This window comes from Rhinolophus ferrumequinum, chromosome 9 (genome assembly GCF_004115265.2).
Source record: "Rhinolophus ferrumequinum isolate MPI-CBG mRhiFer1 chromosome 9, mRhiFer1_v1.p, whole genome shotgun sequence".
Lineage (NCBI taxonomy): Eukaryota > Metazoa > Chordata > Mammalia > Chiroptera > Rhinolophidae > Rhinolophus > Rhinolophus ferrumequinum.
This window is the reverse complement of record NC_046292.1, coordinates 2,959,334-2,965,055: the sequence shown is the minus strand read 5'-3', so window position 1 is coordinate 2,965,055 and position 5,722 is coordinate 2,959,334. Positions and strand designations below refer to the sequence as shown.

Here is a 5,722-nt window from a genome sequence, read left to right as displayed (position 1 = left end):
GCACATTGATCCACGTTAGCAGTTCTGTTCCAAACTGCTGGATTTTGATGGGCATCTTTCATATATCTGTTTTGGATAGCACGTGAAACGTTCCCAATTACAGGTAGACGTACAGGGCTGGGGCCCTGTCTAAACAGATAGAAGCATGAGCATCAACTCAGATGCTTGATTCTGACTTTGAACCAGCAAAAGCAACTCTTCCCTGGGAAGACCTAAAGGATTCTGCTTTTATGACCCATCCAACCCAAGTTTGTGGGCTGCCGTCTGTCACTGGAGTAAATTGGATAACTGGGCATGTTATGTTGCCTGTTCTTGACTCTCTGTATTCCTGGCGGTACACTGGCATTCCTCTTGGGTTCTAGTGGTTATCTCATCGAGTCACTTCTTTGGATACACTTAATGAGCAGTTTGATGGAGTATCTGCTATGTGTCAGATTTTGCTCAAGGTCCTGTAGCTACACTGGTGAGCAAAACAGAAAAAGTTCCTGTCCAGAGAGAACCTGCCCTCACGAATAGGTCCTGAGAGTGACAATGGAGCATGAAATCAACGTCTACATGCCAAAGGCCTCTATCTTCATGTATCTGAACACTCCACGATGTTTCTAGATTTTTCCGGGAGGACTAAAGACCATCTTCATTCTCTGGTTCTTGGATGGGCTCAATTATTTCCACCTCCCAACCTCCTCCCATATTTAATCCATGAAGAAGTGAAGGGTAGCTGTTAGTATGTTATTTATCATACACTGAAAAACTCTCCATAATAAGATGCAGGATGCATCTCCTCATAAAAGTTACTAAGAAGTAGCAACGAGAAATTAAACACAGACAGCTGTAAGATCTTATGAAAGATTACAGGTTACCTGCTCCCCTCTGCCAGCCTATGTTTCTGAGCGATAAATCCACCCCCACTAGAAGAAGTGTGTGACTGTAATTCATATCTCTAGCGTAGAGTGAGCCATTTTCAAGAGCCCCCCCAAGCTAGGAAAACCCAAGCATCTGAGTGGTCCGCTCTAGGCATGAATTAGCCTAGGGACATCCTTTCCTGGGGGCACTGCTCAATCACATACAAACTTGAGAAGGTTGAAAATAGCCCAGGGGAGCAAAACAGTGAAAGGAGGAGCTAAATGCTCCTAATTCTCTCTGTTGGGAGGAGGAGAATACCCACTGCAGTTGTTGACCTACCTAATCGTTATCATTTCAAATGATAGCCTACCTACCTACTTGCTGGGTAGAGTAAGGTGGGATTGACCCTTAGGCTGATTGGCTGTGAGGTTTGGCCACCTCCACAGCTTATGGGCTGCTGTGTGGGAGGCTTACCCCACAGAGCAGGATTTGTCCCTGGTGCATGTTGAGACTGCCCTTTTGTGTGTGCCACTTGTGGAGCTAATTGGATGGTGATCTTCTGTGGTCTGAAGCCAACCTCCAAAAGTGTTGGTTCTGGGGCCTCTTGGGAGGAGCTCTGATGCTGGCTCAGGTCTCCCACTGCATGTGACCAGCAAGGGGCAACCTAGTAAGAGTTACAAAGCTATCCACAGTATTTGCTGCCTGTGCTAGACCTGTAGGCATGTGGGAGAAGTCACACTCTGAACTGAGGACATCTGCCACTAGTACTGGGCCTGGGGTAGCTCCACAAAAAGCCAGGACACCCCGAGGTCTGCTGCCACCTGACAGCTCCCTTAAGGTTCAGCCACTGATAAAGCCTCGTGCAGTATGCAAGTTGGGTGAGGCAGGATCTCAGGGAGTCACTAGGGTGGGAAGAGTTGTTGCCGTGCGGGGCGGCCGGCGGGGTCTCTGCTCCCGCTCCCCACATAAGAACGCAGGATGTGGCTAGGCCAAAAAGGAACACCCACGGAGCCATAGGTAGGGAAGTCATATCACTACGGTCTCACTGGGTTCACACGACGTGCGACCTGCTGTCCGCTTTGCTGCCAACCGACCGACTCTCCTCCACTCTCCTTGACTTCCCTCCATAGCCACGGCAGTTATATTAGTGGCCAATGGCTCAATGGTTACAGCTGACGGCCAACCAGCCACAGCTGACAGCTATCTACTACCCGAGCCAGCACCTTTCCACATGAGGCCGAGAGCCTGGAAACTGCTCTCTGGGGCTCTGTCCCCACAGTTATGGTCACCAGGGTAATGTAGACTCTGATTTGGTGCCAGTGCTGAGCCTGGAGCTACTCAGCAAAAGTCTCAGAGCACACCAAGGCCAGTTGCCGCCTGCCTGGAACCCAGCGGCTTTGATAGTTTTCCAAGAAAGAGTGAAATGTGGGCGGAGCTGGCTGCTTGAGGAGAAAGAGCCTCCAGAGTTGAAGGAGTTGGGTAGGGCGGAGTCCCAGTGAGTCAGCAGGGTGGAGTGAACAGAGCTCCAGGCCAATCAGATTCAGATTTGGCCTTAAGCATAGGGGGCGGGCTCAACACAGGAAAGATGGCATCTGCCTGCCTGGCTGCACAAGAGGAGGTTCCCACACAGAAAAAATGGCGACTATCCTTCAGTCTTTGCTTCCAAGCCACACACCTCAGTCTGCACGTCTGTATGCCTCCCAGGCCCCCACCCCGAGTCACTGTCCCTTCGCTGGAGCCCAAGGTGAGTGCCTGCAAGCAAGTGAGTCTGTATACAGCCCATTTAAGAGTACGCCTGGGTTTCCTGCCACCCTCCATCTCACCCAGGCAGTCTGAATCCCCACTGGCTTTCACAGCCAGATGTTATGGGGGCTCCTCTTCCCAGCCCCAGTACTCGGGCTGGGGAGCCTGCTGTGGGGGTCTGGGGTCTTCTGCTCCTTCAGGGGGAAACTCTATGGCCAAGATATCAGTCCTGATTTTCATCCACCACACGTGGGTGTGGGAACAGCCCGTTGCACATCTCTGCCCTTCTTATCAGTCTTGACATGACTTCTTTGTATCCTTAGTTATAAAATTTCTGTTCAGCCAGACTTTAGACGGTTCTCTAGGTTGATTTTTCTGTAATTTAGTTGTAATTTTAATGTGATCACAGAAAGAAGCAGGTACAGGTTTTATGTATTTTGTTATCTTGGATCTCTCCCAGCAACACTTGTAATTATTTAAGTTTTGATTCTAGCTATCCTAGGAGGTGTAAAATAGTATCTCATCATGGTTTTGATTTGTATTTTTCTAATGATTAATGATGTAAAACATATTTTTATGTGCTTCTTGGCCATTTGTATATTTTCTTTGGAGAAATGTCCATTCAGACTCTTTGGCCATTTCTTCCCCCTTTGGCCATTTTTAAAAAAAAAATATTATTGAGTTTGTGTAAGTTCTATGTATATTCTAGATATGAATATTTGTCAATGAAAAAATGAAAGTCTGGACATTAGAAGGGAATTACTTTATTAATCTTCCAATAGGGAGAATGGAGCTATTACAATAGAAAAAATCCTTTGTCTATAAAATCTTAAAGTATCTCTGGCAGAAAGAGGTTTTCTTTTATAGGGAGGAGTAAGCAATGGTAGAAAGAACCAGGTGAGGAAACTGGGACAAGCAAGTGGTTTGATTGGACAGTTGAGCTTAAAATGTTGTTCTCTGTGATCAGCCAATTCTCAAGAGGTATTGTTCTGTGCTCCAGGGCTTGTTTAAGCTCAAGCGTGTGCCAAGGTCTAGGAGATTCTGGGGAGAAGAGAAGCCTAACTAAAATTTAGTCAAGTTAGCAGGCATTATGTTCAGATTGCTCAGCGGGTAAACAGTCCAATGATTTATGAAACAAAGAATGGGGATTTTGAGAGTCTGTGTCTGGCCTTGTCATTGACAAACAAGGGATTTACCTGTGAGTCTCATCTAAGTCATATGGAGAAGGATGGCTCTGTGCAGTAAGCCATTGCATGGCGTACAAAAAGGTGGGGGAGTTTCCTAACCATCACTGTTTTTCAGGAGTGCAGGACTCAAGTAAAATTCAAATTTTTTGTTTGTTATAGGATAACTGGTTTGACTTTTTTTCTCCTATTCTGTGAGTAGTCTTTTCACTAAATGGTGTTCTTTGACAGAGAATACATATTGACAAAGTTTATTTTATCTATTTTTATTTATTTATTCCTTGTGCTTATACTTTTGCTGACATATTTAAGAAATATTGTGTAAGCCACAGTCATAAAGATTTATTTATCTTTTCTTCTAAGAGTTTTATCATTTTAGCTCTTTCATTTAGGACTTTGATCTATCTTGAGTTTACTTTTGTATATGGAATCAGGTAGAGGTACAACCTCATTCTTTTGCATGTGGCTATCCAGTGGTCTTAGTATAATTTATTGAAGAAACTATTCTTTCTCCATTGATTTGTCTTGACATTGTTGTTAAAAAGAAATTCACAGAAAATGTGAGGGTTTGTTTTTGGATTTACAGTTTTATTCCATTAACCTATATGTCCATTCTTATGCCAGTGCCATGCTGCCTTGATTACTACAGCACTGTAGTAGTAAGTTTTGAAATCAGGAAGTATGAGTCCTCCAGCTTTTTTACAGTTTTTCAAGATGTGTTGGCTATTGTGAGTCCCTTGTATTTCCATAAGAATTTTATGATCAGCTTGTCAATTTCTGCCAAGAAGTCTGCTGGAATTTTGATAAGGATTTCATTGAATCTGTAGATCAATTAGGGAAATGGTGCCATCTTAATAATTCACCTTTCAATTTGTGAATCTGGAGTCCTTTTCATTTATTTAGATCTTTAACTTATTTTAACTGTTTGGAAATTTTAGGAGTATAATTTCTTCACTTCATTTCATAAATTTGTTCTGAAGCATTTTATTCTTTTTGATGTTACTGTAAATAAAATTTTTTCCTTAATTAAAGTTTTTATATTTTCATTGCTATTGTATAAAATACAATTGATTTGTGTGTACTGATTGTTTTAAATTCTGCAGCATTGCTGAACTCATTTATTAGTTCTAATCAATTTTCAGTGTATGCCCTGGGATTTTCTATATACAAGATCATGTCATTTGCAAATAGAGATAATTTTACTTCTTCCTTTCCAATCTGGGTGGCCCTTATTTCATTTTGTTGCTTAATTTTCCTGGTTAAAACCACCAGCACAATTTGAGTAGAAATGATGAGTGAAATCTTTGTCTTGTTCCTGATCTTAAAGAAAAACAATCACTCTTTTATTATTAAGTATGTTGTTAATGCATGTTTTTAATAAGACATCTTTTATTATGTTGAAGAAGTTCCCTTCTATTCGTTGCGTGTCGAGTTTGCTTTGCCAGGAAAGAGTGTTGGATTTTGTCAGATGATTTTCTGTGTCTATTGAGATCATGTGGTTAATGTCCTTTAGTCTACTTATTTGAAATATTACATTAATTGACTTTTGGATATTAAACTAATCTTGCTTTTTTGTTATTTTAATTTCCACATATAGCTTTGTGCAGTGGCAGTATCGTAGCCAATGAGGTTTATCCAAGGCACGATTATTGCTAATTGAAAACTTCTCTCAATTTCCACATATAAGTGAATCCCCAAATTTCTATCTGTTCTTAATTTCTTATTATGTTCTATTGTGGTCAGTAGACAAACTTGGTATAATTTCAGTCCTTTTAAATGTATTGATTCTCGTTTTATGGCCATGCATTTGATCTATCCTTGATAATGTTCTATGTGCCCTTGAGAAGAATATATATTCTGCTCATATCAGGTACAGTGTTCTAATGGGAAGATAGTGTTGTTCAATTCTTCTACATCCTTGTTGATCATTTACTAGTTGATTCATTGTTAAA

General features: G+C 41.9%; 1 pseudogene; it reads left to right on the top strand.

The window, feature by feature from the left end:
• The first annotated feature begins 5,365 nt into the window (after positions 1 to 5,365).
• On the top strand, positions 5,366 to 5,519 carry LOC117027896 (uncharacterized; annotated as a pseudogene).
• Positions 5,520 to 5,722: the final 203 nt, after the last annotated feature.